The sequence below is a fragment of the Coturnix japonica genome, chromosome 5 (genome assembly GCF_054131305.1).
Source record: "Coturnix japonica strain WE chromosome 5, WE-NBRP24, whole genome shotgun sequence".
NCBI lineage: Eukaryota > Metazoa > Chordata > Aves > Galliformes > Phasianidae > Coturnix > Coturnix japonica.
The window spans coordinates 47,100,905-47,117,941 of NC_140667.1; the positions used below are offsets into that span (position 1 = coordinate 47,100,905).

General features: G+C 41.9%; 1 protein-coding gene across 6 annotated transcripts in view; it reads right to left on the reverse strand.

Moving 5' to 3' along the window:
* LOC146760789 (uncharacterized) overlaps positions 1 to 16,997 on the reverse strand; it is a 207,806-nt gene extending 190,809 nt beyond the window's left edge. For all 6 annotated transcript variants that reach the window (XR_014947269.1, XR_014947268.1, XR_014947266.1 and 3 more), the window contains exons 1-2: positions 16,495 to 16,997; positions 4,170 to 4,307 (exon numbers count right to left, since the gene is read on the reverse strand). The gene's annotated coding sequence lies outside the window, so the exon portion shown is untranslated. The remainder of the gene's footprint in view (positions 1 to 4,169; positions 4,308 to 16,494) is intronic.
* Between the last annotated feature and the right edge of the window lie 40 nt (positions 16,998 to 17,037).

The following is a 17,037-nucleotide window of genomic DNA, read 5'->3' on the forward strand; positions in this document are numbered from 1 at the left end:
CTCAAAGGAGACCTTATTACTCTATACAACTACCTGAAAGGAGGTTATGGCAAGATGGGTTAATTGGCCTCTTCTCCTGTCAAATAGCCATAGGACTACAGGGAACAGCCTCAAGTTGCACCAGGGATATTATGAAGAATTTCTTCTCCAAAAGAGTGGTCAGGTGCCAGAAAGGGCTGCCCAGGAAAACGACTGCATCACCATCCCAAGAGGTGTTCAAGAAACATTTAGATGTTGTACTGAGAGACATAGTTTAGTGAGGAAATATTTGTGGTAGGTGGACAGTTGGACTAGATAGTCTTGGAGGTCTTTTCCAACCCTGCTGATTATGTAATTCAATAGTTTGCCTACTGCTGGGGTATATTGCCAGTTTTGAACTCCAAGCTACTGTTACTACCAGTGCCAATCAGATATAGCAAAACAGTCTAGTTGCTGTGATAATAAATATTCTTTTGCTGTACCACATGGTCACACTGTCACATCCGGGCCCTAGGCAGAAAGCATACATGATGAAGAGAAACACACCAAGCCTGCCCAGCAGATAATCACTATTTATTCTCCATTTCTTCTCCTGCACCCCAAGAGGTAGCCCTCTCACTGCTTTTGCCAGATGAAGCCACATAAGGGCAGTACCACCAAATGGAGTCACAGGGAATCCCAAGCCATGATATCCCCTTTGAGCAAAGGTTTCCCTGTTTAAAGGCCTGTTTCTCAGGCCTTGAATTTCCACATCATGGATGTTGGCCATTTAGGAACAGTGAGAAGGAATTTTTGTCTTGTTTGTTCCAGGCTAAACAGCACAAACTAAGAGTAAAACATCAAGGTCTTGGAAGGAATAAGCAATTATTCCTTTACTCTGGAAAGGAGGTGCAGTTCTAACAAGAAATATCTGATCAACAGAGCTCAAATCTGACTTTTATCCACTCCAAGTAAAAATCAACACCATTATACGTTGTAAGCAGCTCAAAAATCTCGTCCAAGTCAACAACATCAACATCCTCAATTTTAAAGCATTACCTTATAATATGTTATTAATAATACCATTCAAGGACAAGTGAAAATCTAGTGAAACTTTCAATAGTCTGCACTAAAAATTGACAAAAACACAGTATGTGTACGTGAATTCATACACAAGCATGGATTTCTGCAGGTAAGAAGGTTAACATCCAAATACTGTTTCCCATACTCTCTATCAGCTGACTGTGGAGAGGGTTTCTAAAGCTTGCAGTCCCTTTCTAGCTCTGAAAATACAGCCAGTTTGCCCTTGCTGTTTGGCAAGAATCAGCAAAATTGTGTTAACAGTTTCTTTCAAGAATACAAGTTAGTAACTGCCAAATGACAGTTGTAATGACCCTGATGTATTTCTCCCCTTAGGGCTTTTTTGTTTATAATCCAGCTGCCATCCAAGCAGAAAAGAAGAAAAAAAGAAAAAAATCACTCTTTGCCACGAACTCTCCCATCACCCTGGGCTTTCTCCACTGCCACCAGCACTGCATCTGATGAGAGGCAAGGAGCCACTTGCAGCCTGAAAATATGATACTCCCACCTGGGATTAGACACAACAGAGTGTGTATTAAGGACAAGCAGAGCCTGCTGAAATCCAGAGTCTTTCCACAGGATTTTGGTCAGGTTCTGAGTCCCTTTTTATGCATTCACTCATTTTTTCCCTTGTTTATTTAAAGAACCATTTCTCTGAAATCCAGGCAGAAATACGCTAATATTTTTTGTATTATCTCAGGGCAATGGTTTAATCATAAATTAAATTGAGAAGTGCCACAGTCTGAAGCCAAAAGAAAGAGGCTAACTATGACATACCACCTGTGCTCTGCTTCTCTGGCTCAGTGCTGACCTTGGTTGACAGGAACATGTGCCTGAAAATGGGTCCCAAGTGGAAACTCATCACAACATGAACAGTTACAGCAGAATGATAAACACCCACATTGCACAAGAAACCCATCAAACTCTCACAGCAGCCAGGACTCCAACTGCATCTGGAAAGAAATATACATGTACCGGAAGAACGCACGTGTATATATATGAACATTTATGCGAGTGTTTACACACACTCTGTGTGTTCCTACAGCAGCATGTTTCAATTTGTAATAAAACACAGGCATGAAAACATCCTTCTTCTCCCTTATGGTAGGGACAACTAACATTAACAGGTTCCCTATATGCAAACACAACAGAAGGTTCTTGTAGTGACTTAATCCCACCGATCCCTTCCCCCCCCCCCCCCCCCCCCCCCATCACATGCATTTGCCCCTTAACAAGATAACAGATGAATCTAGCTTTTAGTAGCTTGGATTTGCTTTTAATACTCTGTGATTACATGCTCCCACAAGATCATGAAAGCTGTGAAAAAGCCATAAAAATCTGGTCTAACTGCATTTCCTCTTAACTAACAAAACAATGGATTTTAAATGTTACATGGATGGGGTTTTTTTTTTCACATGTGGTCTTACGCAAGATTCCTGCTGTGGAAGTCAAAGGTTGGCAGTCATCTTCAAAGACAAGCAAAACAGCCAAAACTGTGTTTATGGGCTCAAATCAGTTCACAGGCACAGGTATTTGCACAAGAGGAACGCAGTACATTCATGTGGAAATCACTTCAACTATGGAAGATCAGATGCATTCTCCCAGAGCAAGGCCTTCTGCAAAAGTGTTTGAAACAGAGGAATGACCTAGCCTGCCAAAGAAGACCAAAAACAATTCTTGCTTTCTTCTATCATCTTTCTTTTGAAAGTATTTGCTATCTTGGCTACATCCAGACATCCACAGACCAAGATCTGTGAAGTGCAAGGCACTGGAGCAGTAGCAGAAATAGGTGTTCAGTTTCTCAGCATGAGAAATATACTTGAAGCAACACAAGCAAGATAACTTTTTTCTGTGCCTTCACATCAATCACAGGAGATATGTATCATCAGTGTACAAAGGTGACAAGAAAAAAAGTTGCTGCTGTGGTGACACATACGGAGAGGCAGGCTTGAGGGATAGATCCATTTGCAAAGCTGCCTGTAAAAATGTCTGATAAAACTCTCTGTTTTGAAGGCCAAATCTGACACCTCTTAGACAGTTTTCACACCACAAACACCAGCTTTGCCTAATGTGTGAAACTCTAGGTGTGGCTAGAAGAAGATGTGGATCAGCTCAAGCAGCAGATCCTGCAAGGTACTGACCCACTACAGTTCCTTTGCAACCATGGTTAAGATGCATCCATAGAATCATAAAGGTTGGAAAAGACCACTAAGATCATCTAGTCCAATTGTGAACCCCTACCCACCATGCCCACTAGCCACATCCTTCAGCGACATGTCTCCATGTCTCTTGAACACCTGCAGGGTTGGTAATTCTGCTACCTCCCTTCCCTGAGCCTTCCTGCTCTTGCCCGCATGTGTACACTGCAGCATTTCAACATGTAAATAAGGGAATAAACAGTGGTGAGGATGCATAGTTTTGTTTTTTGTTTCAAAGGCTCTGCCTGTAGACTTGCCAAAGCCAGATGCTGTAACACTGCATAGTGTTACTCCACAAGATGGGCCAGAATCTTCCAGACGCTGGGTGTGGTGGGTGCGAGGCCGCATCATTAGCTGTTTGAAGCTGCGTGGGTAGTTTCCATTGTGGTCTAGCAGCCATGCAGGACGCACCCAAAGAAGCTGGGTAAGCTGCATACAGGAATTAGCCCACATTAAATTCCACGCTTTCACAGCCGGATTGCTACCCCATGCCCCTTCCAGCTTGCTGAAGGCAAGGTAGGCCCATCTTTTGCTGGATAAGGAGGTGGGTTATGGCTCCCGTGAAATAAAAGGAAGTTTAGAGTGGAATCAGGAGACAGATCTGCCCTGCTGAGTATGCCAAAAAGGGAAAACACCAAGCCCCAATGGCTTCAGCCACTAAATTTCAAGTCCTGAAAATGTCAGCCTTAAAACGAATGACTACCCAACAAAGAGAGCACAGAAACCCCAATAACTTTCATCAGTTCCAAACTTTCCAATCACCTACCAGCAAATACCAACCAAGAGCTTGGAAGCCCTGTGTTAGAATTGCAGGCAGCCCTAAGAGCAAGGCTGCCAACAAACAAACAAACAATTAATAAATAAATAAATAAATAAAACACCCACCAATCCCATTTATACCAACAGATGAACACAAAGCTAATGGTCAGTTACCTGTCAAATGCCATTTTCACTGAGAAGCTGCAGGAACCAGGGAACACAGAATACAATGTTTGTTGTTTCCAAAATGAAATTTTCTCTAGTTGGCAGGAAATTTTCTTTTTTTCCCCCAGATCAGTTTGGGACAGAAGCCTATAAAAAAAAAAAAAGAACCCATTATTTTCTTCAGCCACGTTAAATGAGTAGATGTTGGAAGGGAGAAAAGGAGAGATTAATACTGTTAACCAATGTAAACCTTGAGACCTTTATATTATCAGACTTGTTTTTGTGTAATCAGAGATGCTGATACCAGAAAATACAAGTGCAATTTCTCACCTAAACCTTTATATGAGCTCAAAGCAAATTACCAAGGAAAAATATATTACCACAAGTCAGCAGAACCAGCATCCTCTGCTGTTAACGAGCTCATTTTTGTTACAAATGAAATGAAGGTTCCTTGCCTTCCATGTGCCTCAGCCTGAAAGCACCCTCAGTTATCACATTGCAGCTGACACGCAGTACCTCATTAATATGCAGCAGTTTAAGTATATATCTAAAAAAATAGGCAATAATCGACTTCCAGCATCATCAGTTTGCTGCCTAACACTACACCATTAGGAGCACAACACAAGGCCAAGGGTCACAATTCTCTTACACAACAAGCAGGAGCAACAGCTGTTACTTTGCTAGTTACTAATTAACTGCACTAATTGACTAATAATAAATTAATCACTAGGACTATTTACCCAGCTGTTTCAGACTAAGCTTATGCCTGAGTCATACAAGAAATCCCTCCCAACCACTAAATGTGCTACAGATCACTTTATCTGAGTTTATCACTGCTTTTTAATGTAAGAACATGCTGTTGTTCTCAGTTCACATATTGAAAAGTGAACCATGTTAACTAGTTTTGAGTTATAGAGGAACTCTGTGGTGCAACAAAGTCTTGGCTACAACAGACCTTATATTCCTTTTATATACGCCTGCCTCCTCAGAAAACAAGCTGTCTTTTGATACTACAGTTTGTCCCACTTGTGAGGGGAATTAACTTAGGACCATCAAAAAAAGGAGATTTCTCCTATTGCTGTCAACCAGAGCTTTGCAACTGATTTTAACAGAAGCAGTAACAAGCCTGCTATCCTAAGAAATTTTAAAAAAACTACAAGTCTTCCTTTACAGTTCAAGTAGAGCAGTAAGTTGGTAAGTAACAAATTAGAGGAACTATGTATGTTTGTTTACATGTACTTATGAGAAAAAAATCTTACTCCACATACACTGTCAAAACAACAACATACCTTAGTGTTCTGTAGTAATGGAACAACCCACAGACCCGTGAAATATCAAGCAACTAACTTCTGCCTCATTTCCTTTCTCAAGCACTCCATTAATTTATATCTTAATCCATAAAATTTCAAGTTTACCACTGATTTCAAACTGCTGCCATCTAGAAGGAACAAATACCCTACATCTACAGAAATGAGTATTTTACCCTAAAATAGAGGTTGGGAGAAAAATATATGTTTCAACAATGAGGTCAATATACAAGAGCACTAGCTGTCTTTCCTAGATGATTCTCAAGTTAGAGAATTAAATATACCAAGATTTGCCTCGATTAAAGACATGCTTGTTTCCCAGCATTTGCTGCTAGTTCTGGCAAGCCATGAGACAGCAAACTCTAAATCTGTAATGTGACTGGTGGAAATGTTGTTTTTAAAGGTTTAAAATGTTTTAGCAACAAATATTAAGTCACTCAGAGATTGGAATATGTATGGGATCAATTTTTCACCACATTTCATCAGTCTTTTTATACTGTGAAAACCAGTGTGGTTACTCTGGCATAAAACCAGTGTAATGGAATGGAGACTCATGCCTGTGGTCACTAACGTGACCTAGTTGTATATACAAAAGGATATGGGAAAAAAAGCATTAAGGGTGTCAAAGCCCAAACTTTCCAGTATGACACTGGTTTTGATAATCACTTGGTAGCATTTGTAGGACATGATCTACAAGTCCCATTTTTTACTCATCATTGGGACCACAGAATTTATGTCCAAATCAATAACAAAAAACATTGCACAATCTTGTCACCAAGACGTGCAAGTGTCTACAACAGGCCAAAGTGTGTGGTACACAGAAGTCACGTGCCACCCAAAGTTACAGATGGAAGTAGATTCCAGCAAAAATTCTGACATAAACCCCACTGTTACGCTGTGCTGTCTCCACTTCAATTCTCTCTCAGACAGTTTCTCACTGAATCCAAAACTATCTTTCGAGTTTTGCCCTTGGTTTATGTTCTCATAATAATTATGCACAGTAAATGTCAGAGAAGATTCATGAAGGCCATGAGAAGATAGGCCAAGCAGTACAGAAGATATTTCTGTGCTAGACAAAGCTATGAGACAAAACTCTTGCAGGGCTGTAGTCTGGAAGAAAAAAAAGGCTTGGCAAGTAGAAATGAAGGCCATAAAGCCACAGCATACATGGAGAAAATTCATTTGAGTCAACCAAACATGAGAAGATCCATATTGCTGTTTGCTCCTTTGGATTTGTTTTTCTCAGCTCAGAATAAGATCTGCCTTTGAACTCTTTCTGCCAAACTCTTGACAAGTTTCATTTTGGAAACTGACAACAACGAGGAAGCTTTTAACTGTTTTTATATTAATCTACTTCAAACTCATTTTTATCTAGCTAGAGGCAGGGTTTAATCAAATACAGGTTCTTCTCAGAAGCAGGCCTCAGCTCAACTTAACCACAGTTTACAGTGTGGCCTACATTACTAAATTCCAATGGCATTTAACTTTTCAAGGTCTTCCTTTAGAGTGGTAACACTGAGCTTTACATGATATACAGACATGGGTTTAGGAAATGCCAAATGGTTACTCCTGAAGGGATTCACTGAAGGACTCCACCATCACTAATGGAAAACTGCAGGACGCACTTAGCAATGTCAGATGTTAGAATTTCCCTCTATCCATCACACACACGCACACACACACACAACCCTTTCATGCTTACTGGGAAGCTCCTGGAAAAGACTAATTTTGCATTCCCTGCAAACCCCCAAATTCCCCTGGATTTCTCTGGCAGTTTGGAGTTGCACAAGCATAATTCCCTCTCCAAGTAGTATCTTCTGCCAGAGCCACAAAAAGCATGACTCTCCTGCAACTGCTAGCCAGAAGATTTAGACTGTTTGAGCTCAAATTGTCAAGATATCCCCTAGCTGTGGTAGTTCCAGGTTCAATTCCTGGTAATGATTAGGACAAGAGTTACTTGATGAAGAATGCAGAATCTATCTCCAAGTACTTAAAAATTCTTAATACAGCAGAATATCTTTGATTGCAATAAGCGTGAATATATATAGCTACGTAGTATCTCAAGAACGATGAGAAGAAAAAAAAGCATTGAGAACTGATTTGTAACAGGAGATGGAGATTAATAATAAATGGTTACATAACACAAAATGGCACATCATATTAGGACTCATTAACTGCAATAAAAAACAGATGTCATTGTGTCTATAACAACCCTGTAAAATTTCTACTTGTCTGTTAACTCTGGGATTACTTTTTTTTTTTAACATTTATACTTAATACATATGCTAAAACTTTTCATTTCCATTTCAAATACCACTCAAGGACATTTTATTTCTGAGCTTATAAGGCTTAATAATAATTTCCTGAAATTATCTAGGATAGAACACATGAGAAGTGGAAGCAGCTGACTCAAAGGTTCACACGGTATTACCTGTATGTCTATTTACAGCTTGTGTTTAGACGGAAAAAAACACATTCTATGTGAGAACAACACCCTTTCAAGGATCTAAAAAAAAAACACAAGAAAAATCACCTTTTGAAATGTTGCTAAACATCTGGGGAACTCCAGTATCACCTAAATAAGATACCTAAAATAATGCAAAGACTAAAAACCCACACCCTATGATTATATTTACTACCAAAGGTCACCATATACCTTTGAAATATTGTTAGGGGAAAAAAAATTAAAAAAAAAAAAAAATTAAAAAAAAAGAAAATAATATCTTTCCAATTGGAGACAATTAAGGTCAGTCCACATATTAACTTAGACTCACACTATCAATTCTTTTTTCCTGCCTCCTCAGTGTGCATTCAAAAATGTATTAAGAGCCTCATATCATGTTGTAGGTCCAGGCATCTCCCCTTCCATTCCTAGAGTGATGGACTTCTGCAGACAGATAAATTAACAGATCTCAATGTGTAAACTGGTTACAGTCTTAGTTATCAGGAGCATTAAAAGTCTACACCATTTTAAAATCAAGCTTAAAATGACAATCTAAACTAATAGACTGAGTTGACTTCTGCCTGCATGCAGAAGAAAGTGCAAGCTGTTGCAGAAAAAGAAGGATGATTTACTAATGATATACAAATTTTAAGAGAGACAAGTGTGAACAAACAAAAGCTGTTTCATCAAACTCCATAACAAGAATATGCAAAAGAAATGCCAACATGCATTACATTAATAAGATGCAGTTACTGGCAGGTTGTTAACCCTTTCAAAATCAGTGATGCTGAAAATCATGAGACTGGATTTCCTCATTTTGCTGCACAGTACATTCTGTTTGATCTGTGATGGGAAAATCCCCTTTGCTTTACTCAACTTCAAAGTTTATTTTGGTGCAAAATTCCCCACAGATACAGCTATGTGGGCACATGATCTAAGCAGCAGTGCTGTAACGCACATACATATCACTCTTCCTCCTAGAGTGTCTTTTGCAATGTATGCTGTTTGCATGCCAAAAACTCTTTCACCAGTAGACTGTTTATTGGGAAATTAGGTAAGGTGACCAGCCATGTGAATCAATTGAAGGTAGAATACTGATAACAGACAACTAGAAAAACAGATGAGCAGAGTTTTATAACAAGCTCTCAAAGAGAGCTTGACAGAGGGAAGAGCAAGAATATATATATATGTGTGTGTGTGTGTGTGTATATCAAAATACTTCCTATGAAGATCAGTTTGATTTGATTAGTGTATATGCATTATGTGCTTACACATCACCACAAAAACCATGGGATCCATCAAGAGATAGTATCTACTGCAATCGGATTGTATAGCACTGCTGAGAAGACTAACAAGTAAAGGTTTTGCCCGAGACCCCTTCCAGAGCCATCAGGCAATTGTGATGCTCTCCCTGGCAGAGCCGAGATCATTACAGAGTTAGATGACAGCTAGGCATGGCTTTGTGGAGCCTAGCAAGGCCCACACAGGGCAGTGGGATGCCTGCAGCCCTTTGCAGACCTAGCTGTTAGAATTTTACTTCAGTTTACACAGGCCATCATTGTGACAGCCCAAGTGACAACTGGCGCTCCACCGCCACCACACCAGCGACTGAACAACACCATCTCTCTCTTTTCAACCTCCTCCTGCTACCAGTCTCTCCACTATAAGCTGTCAATTTGGAGACAAAAATCTGTGCGGCACCATTTCCCATGGACGGAATTAAATGTTCTGCTTACCCAGCAGTAAGGGAGTGGGAATGTGAGAGGCAGAAGGTCTGGCAGGAGCAAATGTGTTGCTGAGAGCCACTGCTTCAAGTGCATTTGGAAAAGCTTGCATACTGCATGGTTCCTTAGCTACCCTGCACTGTGCTTCTGTATGCTGCACTATCTAATCTCCCAGAGCAGTAGGTGGGCTGGCTATTTTTAAAGCACTTTAGATGAGTTTAGACTGATTATCATGCTTCTTTGATTTTCCTCTGTTTTGCAAAAGAGACTGAGTTTTGACTCAGAAATGAATGCTTCTGGCAAAAGAAAACAAACTTAGGCCTTATAGAAAACTTACACTGAATATAAAATTAAGTACCACACAAATCACTCTGATAAGTGGTTAGTAAGTTAGTAAATATATTATTCGTCAAACCACTGGGACTGCATATTATAGTGATTTATAATTGCCTGGAATGTTTTTAACTGGTGTATTTATAACCTCTAATACCACATGGTCTTCATATGTGTAGCAAACTCTGTAAGAGCTGTTTGTTACTTAGCAAAAGCACATAAATAAATCTTAACATAAAGTGAATGACCAGATATATTTTATAATCCATACATGAACTAATGTACTCACCAGATTATTCTCCAAATAACTGTTAAGCCAGCAACAGCAGTCCACGCATACTAAATAAACAAAGATGTAAAGGCTTGCAATGGAAAACTATTCCATTACTGTCAAAAGTTGAACTTAGTGAGCTGTAGAACACTAATACCTGCTGCTGAATCCATTCTCGCATTGAAGACTTTGAAGCTCAGCCTGAGAAAGTGTTTGGACTACAAAGCGCATTGCAGTTGGACTAAATCTTGGTAGGCCCCTTCCAACTGAACCATTTAGTTCTATTCTATTCTGTGCTATTCATAGACTCACAGAATATCCCAAGTTGGAAGAGACCCACAAGGTTCACTGAATCCAACTCTCAGCTCCATACAGGACCACCCAAAATTCAAACCATGTCTGAGAGCACTGTCCCATCACTCCTTGAACTCCAGAAGCTCAGAGCCATGCCCACTGCCCTGTGCAGGCTGTTCCATGCTCACAGCCCTCTGGTGCAGATCCTTTTCCTGACCCCCAGCTGCCTCTCCCCTGATGCAGCTCCATGTCGTTCCCTTGGGCCCTGTCACTGTCACACAGAGCAGAGCTCAGCACAGCACCTCCACTCCATGTGAGGAGCTGTAGGCCACCATGAGGTGTCCCCTCAGCCCCCCCTGCTCTGGGCTGAGCAAATCCAGGGACTTCATCTGCTTCACACACTCATCTTGCCCTCCAAACCTTCCCCCGTCTTCATAGCCCTCCATTGGACACTCTCCGATGGTTTTTTGTCTTTCTTACACTGTGGTGCCCAAAACTGTACACCGTGCTTAAGGTGAGGGTACACAGCACAGGGCACAGCGGGACAATCCACTCCCTCACCTGGCAGCAGTGCTAGGCATACTGAGCCCCAGGGTACGGTTGGCCCTTTTGCCAGCTAGAGCACACTGTTTGACTTACACAATTTGCCACCAACCGGAACCCCAGATTCCTTCCCACAGGGCTGCTCACCAGCCATTAGAAATCTCTGCATTATCTGTATCCACATTTGTGAGGTGACCATCCTCAGTAACTATCAGACCATTGTTATATCTGATCCTTTTGCTTTTATTGCATGCATTTTCTCCTTGAAGTAATGAATGGCATTTTTGTAGTCCTCCCATGTCACCCTACTCCGCTTCTCTCTTCTCTTCCTCTCTTCTTCCCTTCCTATCCCTCAAATTCCGTTCTATGTTTTGTAAATGTATCATTAATTTTTCCTGACAAAAGAGAAGGAAATCATTTTTTGCAATACCCACATCTTTGCCATGTAGCTGGCAGCAATGCTGCTCTCATCTAGTGCTCTGCCCACTTAGCTTAGGAAGACCTTGCCACCTTAAGTCAGGTACTCAGTATTCAGCTTGCACTGTCTGAGCTGCTGCAAGAGAAGGGTTATGAACTCTTGCACTTCCACAACTCAATTTCAAACAGACTTTTAGTGCCAGGAATCTTGCGTAAAACCTTGTTTACAGATTAGGAAAATGCAGTTACTGCTGTGTCAAAATTTAACTGAACTCTACGTATATCTCCAAGTTCCTACAATTCATATCCAAATATAGACACTTAGGAATAAGGCAATTTTAATACAAATTTCTAGAAGAGAATTGTTTGAGCTTTATTGACTGGTTAGAAACACAAACTAAATGGCCAATTTATCCTGGAAAGCATCAGACCCTTTATCGCAACTGACTGCAATCTGATTAGCAAGATTGGACTCAGCACATTTATATTGCATGTGCCCACTAGGTCTGAAGTCAGGGCTTGATGCAACAGACTTGCCATTCCTGTGTACAGACCTGGATTCTTGCCTTCCTCCTCATCTCCTTCTCATTTCCTGAGAATAAACAAAAGCTGTAACAATATTTTTTCCCCAGTTTCATCTAGATGGGCTGACTTTTAACTGGAACAGAGCGGAAAAGACTTGCTTGCACAGCAACCCCCAATCTTTACCTGTAAGGCAACAACTAACAGCAACTGCTGTTACCACCTCTTTGCACTGAATAAAGCCCCCTGGGCAAACAAACCTTTGTACACTAGCTCTTCCCAAGCCCAAGGAGCCCTGAAAGACTGTAAGAAAACACACAGCCCAAAATCTGACATGGAACTGTGTGTAAGTTACAGTACTACAAGCCTAACTGAAATTTGGGGGGGGGGGGGGAAGTAGTTATAGATATCCCCCTCCCTCCTGTTTCCAGCTGAGATAATAAGTTGCTTGTAATTTTGGACTTTGTTTTTCCACCTCTTTCTGAGATGCCCTTTGTCTGGCCTGCTTGTACAGTGCATCTTAGTGCACTGGAGAGCTTCTTTTCAACTGCAAGTTTGCCCTTGTATTTGGGGTCCTGTGATTTGCATTCAGAAGTATCACTGGCACATGGAACTCAGTTTTAATCCTTGTGGACCTAAGGCTGATACTGCCAGCTATCATCTAAAGCCTTGTATTTGCAATGTGAATAGTTCAGTGCTGCTTCTCTACACAGGCGACGCGTACCTAAGACCTTTGCTGACTCATGGGCCTAGAACAATGTGGCATCATGCCTAATCAAACCCTGGTCTCTCCTTTGCATCACAAGGACGTTCTATGTGTTTGTACAGCGCTTGGAGCATTTTGATGTAATTATGTAATATTTTAGAAAGTTGTAATGTTCTCCAGGATCACAAAACTGAAGAAAGAGCAGAGGTAGGGGGTAGAAAAAAGAACAGAAAATTATTTGCAGTAGGCTGAGTGCTCCATCAACTGATACAGAAATCCAAGATGCAAAATGTAACATTAAGCTAAATTCCAGCACTCATTAGTCACCCTGCTTCTGCAACATGAGTAAGTCATGTATGAAATAAGAAACCCTTCTGTATGAGATATCCAGTATAACCTGGCCCACTCAGGAGGGATTTTCCATCCAAAAGGCAGAAAATAATAAATGAGTGAAGAAAAAAGTAGAAATAGGTGGCAGCATGGAAGCTCTAGGTCAGCATATTGTCAAATAAATAACATACAAGTTCACTTTACAGTCATGCACCAAGGAAGCTGCAATGTCTATATAATACTGTGCTAATGTAATCTCTCTGTGGTCACCAAAAGTTAATACTTATGAAAAAATAATGTAAAAATACATTGTCTGGAGCAAGCCCTAACCTGATAAGGTCCTAGTATTTCCAACAACTAGAGGTTTGCAGACTTCCTCCATGGCAGCCAAAATTCAGACTATCACGCTCTGTCTCCATACATGAATATCCCTGAATGAATTTCTCTGATCCTCTTATGAATCCTTTCTACTTCTTGTATCCACAATATCCTACGGAAATGAAGTTCTGCCACTGACTCTTTGTTGTGGATTTAATTCTAAATTTGATCATTTTAATCAGTGCCCTCTCATTTTTGTATTGTCAGAAACTGTGATTAACTGTACTTTGATTCTTTCTACAGAGCTAATATGCAATGCTTCCCTGGCATCCTGTTTGATTGCTGACATGCTACGTCCGGTTCATACAGCCATAAAGTTTTATTTCATATCCAATCAGTAATCACAAGCTTATATTCTCTTCCACAATAAAAGCAAAACAACTATCATTATATCACATCTGTTTTTCTCACTTCAAACGAGTGTTTAAGGCAACTCTGGAACTGCTCTCAAAATACCTCTTCCAACTTGTCACTCTGTAGTGCCAATGGCCATATAACACAAATTATCTCGTATGTTTTTGGATGGAAGCCTGACAATAAATGCCAACCTAATTTTCTGCAGTCCAGAGTATACACATTCACAAGTGGTTATAATATTTATAATGCTTTGTTAAATGTCAAGTCTAAAAAGAAGGTTAATGTTGCTTTAAGAAGATCAGGTGAACGAGGTAGTCACTGTAGCACTTTTAGCATACTTATCATGAGTTACTGGGCAAAGTGATTTATTAATAAGCAGAACAGAGCTTGTCTATAACTCAGGAAACAGGACTTTCAAGAAATTTCGACAAATTTGTATTAAAACCCTCAGGGTCGTTTCAGGTTTTGTTGACAATTTTTCAAGAATCTGTGTAGTTTCTGCAGCTGCACATCATAGGATTTCCAGAACTGGTTGACTCAGACACACCCAAGTATTCTTGTAGGGCTCTGTTACTCACAAAGTGCTCTGCTAAAATGAGTTACGATTTGGCTACAGTCGTTACTTACTTTGTTATAACTATCTTCACATACTTGAGATATTATCTTGGACTTGATACTGTTGGGCTTCCGAGCAGCATGAAGGAACTGAAGATTTGATCCTTCAAAGAGTTCATGACCCCAACACAGATATTCCCACTGACCTCAGTAAATTTTGATTCAGGCTAAATATAAGGAACTCAATCAAGGACAACAGGAAAACCCAAACCTGAATTAGATGGATAATAAATTCTGTCTATACCCTTGTAATTTGCTGCAACAGCTCTACACTCAGGCTGAGTAAAATCCTGACCTCGCTAACATCACTGACAAATCTGCTACAGAAGGTTTCACCATCACAGTTTCACTGACATATATGTCTCACAAATCAATCTTACTTGTGCTCGTTTTCCTAGTCTGAGAACAAGGTAAATATAAAGTCAGAATGTTTATTCCTTAAAAGTCATTACAAAAAGAAAGATGCAATGGCTGGAAAATACAAGCTCAGAAGTTGACATGCTTATTTCCAATTTTGCTAATATCTGATGCATTTTTCTTTTTAATGCTTGCAGCATAATTCTGAATTACTAACAGGGCACTTGTCTTTTTCATTCCTTTATTATTTTTTTTCCCCTCTTTTTCCTTGAAATTCACAGCTGAAAATCAATGCAAAACTCATTCAGCAATTACCCAGGAGAAAACTTCTATTTTGTAAAGTGACCATTGTGCTTTCAGGACCTCTCTGAAAACTTCTAACAATGTTCCACCCTTGGGCTTTTCCATCCTCCAATCCCTAGCTTGAAAGCTTGCATTCTCCCTAGCTGTCCCTTTTAAAATATGCTTTTCTAACAACTGCTCTGAAGTGCAAAATGTTCAACAAGGGCTCTGTTTATTAGTTTAAGCAGTGAAGGTAGCTCTCCTGCCTTGATTCTGGCATCTTATAGATTTTTTTTTGCTCTTTTTTACATTTTGGCCAAAAATAGCATTAAAATAAACCAATTCCCAGCTTCCTATGTTACAGCCAACGAACTGATTGCATTATTACAGGATAACATCACCTCTTTGGAATCAGGCTGCCAGCTGAGGTCTTATTATAGTAGTGAATTCACACCGCCACAGTTAGCAATGTCAGCATTTCTATTATAATAGCCTCTTCCTACTCCTACTCTTTTTCCTCAAAGGATTGAAATCTGGACTTAAAAATGAACTTAAAGTTGAATCACTGACAAGACGATCCCCATCCACCAGCCCATGGCTTGTCATTTTAGCCTATTTCTGACAAGCTGGAATATTTTTAAGTACAGGCCCAATCACGCGTTCTTTCTGCATCCAGAATAAATGTGCATCCAGAGAACACAGCACTCAATCCCAATACCTTCATGGCTTGAGTTTCCTAACAAATATGCTTTTAATAATCTCTTCATTTCAGGGAGCCACTGCTTTTAGAGCTGTGCCTACAATGTGCACAGGAAGATACATTTTGCCATAGCTTCCCTTCAAAAACACACTTCAGAACGCAGATGTCACACAGGCAGTATGTTTCTCAGAGTCACTGACAGCCCAGTGTAGAGGGTGTGGAATGCAATCAGTCGGGCTGCACCTGGGAAACAGGAAAACACGCTCACCATGAAAACTTCTGCAGCATGTTCTAGCTGGGACATGCCACAGGGACACCATGGAAACCACACGCAGCTACAACTCAGCAACCCACATGCTGAGTATGGCCATCCACATGCTCCACACTGATGCTCACCTTCTTCCCTGACACTGAGCCCACATCTCTCCCCAGGTGCCCACGTCTCTCTTCCCACCTCGGGCATGCCACACCACACTACACTAGGAAAGGGAAGCCGAGGTGGGGACAAGGCAGGAGATCAGCCCCAGCCTGCCCACCACCGGGCCTCAGAACCACGAGGTTTGGGTGAACCCTGCAAACCAGCATGACACCACCGAAGGACACAGCCAAGAACCAGGAGGCAGCTTGTACTCAGCCTTGGGCCCACCCAAGCTCAGCCCCACAGAACCTCCTGGCAACCCCGGGGCACACGGGGCTCGGCCACCCCCTCCCGGCCCCGCAGCCCCTCGGGAGGTGGCCGCAACGCGGGCACTTACGTTGAGGCGGGCGCCGCTGGAGCGCTGCGGGCTGCGCACCGTGGTGCCGTCGGGGCTCTCAACGCGGCAGGGAAGGGGCTGGGGGAGGACTTTTCGCTGTTGGAAGGGTGAATTTGTGCTCCGACAAAGCCGTCGGTTTATTCCGAAGGAATAAAAATACATTGTGCAGGAGCTGAGGGGGGCTGGAAGGGGAAGGATGTGTGACTCGGGGCGGCCCGGCCCGGCCCGACCGGCGGTGCCCGGGGAAGGAGCGGCCGCGCTGTGCCCGCTTCCCACTCTGCTCTCTGATCCGCTAATCAGCGGCAGCCGCGGGCCGCCGTGAGTCACCCTCGGCCGCGGCAGCATCAGTCTTTGCCGCGGCGTTGGCAGCCAGACGAGCCGCGGCGCGGAGCCGCCACTGTCCTCGGATGAACCCGGCGGGGCTGCCAGCGCCAGTCGAGCGCTTTGCGAGGCGAGAGCCGGGTCCCTGCCGGCGCGGCGGCGTGCGGCACCCCCTCGGCGGGGCCGGCGGCGACGGGGCGGGGGGCGGGAGCGGGGGGGGGC